At 45.6% G+C, this 2,866-nt stretch overlaps 1 pseudogene; it reads right to left on the bottom strand.

Moving 5' to 3' along the window:
• Positions 1-1,096: 1,096 nt before the first annotated feature.
• Positions 1,097-2,866, bottom strand: LOC138557634 (anillin-like; annotated as a pseudogene).

Below are 2,866 nucleotides of genomic sequence, written 5' to 3'. Positions count from 1 at the left end.
AGCAAGAAGACGTTTCCTTACAGGGGCCTTGTATTTTGTATTGCCATTCAGGACAAAGTCAACACAGAGTGTTCTTACATGGTGGGGTGGGAAACAATTGTGCAGCCAGCAATAACATGTTTTTTTTTCTGTGGCATGAGATTTTTACTGGCAATTTGAGCAAAGCCAACTGGACTATGTCTTACACGGGAATACTAGTCTATATTGGCATATCCAGCACAAACATGTTTTCTTATGGTATCATTACTGCACTATTACTGGTCATACATAGAGGTGGCTGATACATTTGGTTGCCAGGCGCCAGGCACCGCCTTATGTTTCTATGCTATCTGAAAGATTTAAGGTTTAAAGAAAATACTTGCATCTTTCACCCAGTGCAGTGCACAGCGTGGTACTCCATCAGAATAATCATCAAAGACATTGTGCATGCGTGGTGGTCCAGGTCGTCCTGGAGTGTGGCATGACCCATTCTCTGTTGGGTAGCTTTGGGACCCTCTCATCATGGTTTGCAGGGGGCCCCACATTTTGTGATACGCCAATGGTAATGTTGCGTGATCTAAAATGAAAAGACTGTCTGCAAAATGTGTCAGAGCTGCTATGTCCACAAGATAGGTCTTGGGCCAGTATGAGGCTCTGTAAATAGTGTTGACCCACCTGCACCACATAGTTTCTGTGGCACCACTGTAGGTACCCACACGTTATTCCACACACCTAGCTGTTTTATGCAGGCACATCCACGCTGTCCAGTTGGGTAGCAACATAGCCACCTACCACCACACAGCACGTATCAATAGACAAGGCCGGCAGTCATTGAAATAAAATAGCTTTTCTAGGTGCCAGTGATAGAGCCCATGTCTGGTGGGCGTGTTACTGTAGCTGGATAAAGGAAGACAACAGGTTCACTACAGAGTATACTCCCCATCCCTGCGGTGTGAAGGCCTCATGAAGCAAGGCACAGACAACAGACTTAAAGTTCAAAATAAGATACTCTATTAAATTAAATACCAGGATGGTTGAGGGCCTAACTTGCCCTGTGCTAAGGTGGGATTTCCCTACCTGAATGAAAATAATTAAAGTCTGAGTTCAAGAGTTCAACTTAAAAGTCTGTCTGTGTGCAAAACCTATACTTGCCCTCACAACTAAAGCTAACCAATGTGTGGGGATGTGCACAAAACTCTTGGCTGGTATCTTAGATCAGGGGACTAGTGCAGTTGAACAGAATAATCTGTCTAAGTGGATCCTTTGTCTTCTCTTGATCAGGATTCGTCCAGTATGACAAATCGTTCCTAGTTAATCCAAACCACCGCCTGTGCCAGGCTCCAAAACCGCTCACGTCATCAAACATTGTCAGAAATCCACTGTGATGCACCTTGGAATGATTCTGGCACTGCAACTTCAGGTGGATGTTCCCTTCTAAAGGGGACAGGAAAGGGACCTTGTCAAGTGGAAACCTGGTCTTGTTCAAGGACTCCAGCGAGACTGTGTGCGAGCCAAATGGTAAGAAGTTGCTAGTTCAAATAAAGTTGCTAGTGGGAGGACTGCAGGCTGGTGATGCAAGACTGGATTTTCTCGAACTCAGCAGCTTCTTTGGAGTGATTTTGGATCTGGTAGATTTCCTTTTGTCGCCTGCTGATGCAACTCCATTTGGTGCCATGCTGTAAACTTCAATGTCAATCTCAAAGGTAGAAGAGACATCGTTCAGCGTTACGGAGGTAGGGAAAACTATGGCATCTCCAGATAAGTCACCCAGGACGCTTGCAAGTGGTGTAGCCACGATGTAATGGAAGCCGAAGCGAATCAATAGTAGGAAGTAGTGACTAGGCTTCCCTGTGCGGTGCAAAACAGAGGACAAGTAGTCCATTTCCAGGGGCAAACGGAAGTCCTAAATAGTGACAGTGGCTCGGCATGGTTCAAGACGTTTTTCAGATTGGGTGGCTGCATTTTCTGGTGACTCTGTAGATTTAAGACGTGTCAGCATATTGAGTCGTGCCACACGCTTTTCATATGACACCAGCAGTAACCGTTCAGCCTCTGCCTCCTCCCGAGAACCTTTTCCGTGCTCCTCATCCACACAGCAATTTAACGCTTGACTCGTCTGCTGAATAATGCGCTGCAGAGCAGTCACTTCCTCATTAAGGAGTTTGATATTGTCCTTAAGATTGAGGTTTTCTCCATCCAAAGCGTTCTCTGGTGTTCTGCCAGATAAACTCATATGGGTGGGTTTCTTTATGCATTGTGTTCCTTCGCCCCCAGCTTGTACCAGGTTGCAACGCAATGATCTGTATGCATCAATACTGTAGGGAGGTCTAGTGTCAAAAGACTGGGAAACCAGCAGGCTTTTGGATCTAGTATTATGGTCAGCATCATCACTATATTCAGGCAAACTTAAAACCACAGAATTCAATGGTGTTGCAACAGACTCCAAGTTAATGGACTTTGCGAGCAGTGATAAAACAGAGAAGGGCACGAGGTCCTCTTGTTGCAGGTCATGGAAGCTTAAATTGGGCGCTGATGGCTCAGAGTCCTTGCTGTCCAGTACTCCATTGAAGATCTGATCAATCAGGGCAGAGCTATTCATTGCTTGGTTCTGCTCTTCGCCAGACTGGTCAAATTCACTCTCTGATGTTTTCTGAAATTGGCTCTCCACAGAATCTCCCTCATAACTTGGAAACAGGATGGTTTCAGTCACTGAAGCAAAGGTCACTTTACGAGGGGAACTGGTGCACTTCCTGGTATCTTGGATATCTTCTGAAGAACAGCACTTCAAGCGGACCTCCAGGAAAGACACACTCTTTTCCTTGTGCACATTACTGTTGAGGTCTTCTTCGAAGATGCCTAGATACACAGGATCTAAGTCAGATACCAT

This window comes from Ambystoma mexicanum, chromosome 1q, assembly GCF_040938575.1.
Source record: "Ambystoma mexicanum isolate Mex_15411 chromosome 1q, UKY_AmexF1_1, whole genome shotgun sequence".
NCBI lineage: Eukaryota > Metazoa > Chordata > Amphibia > Caudata > Ambystomatidae > Ambystoma > Ambystoma mexicanum.
Note: the sequence above shows the minus strand (reverse complement) of the source record. Positions and strands in the feature narration are given on the sequence as shown.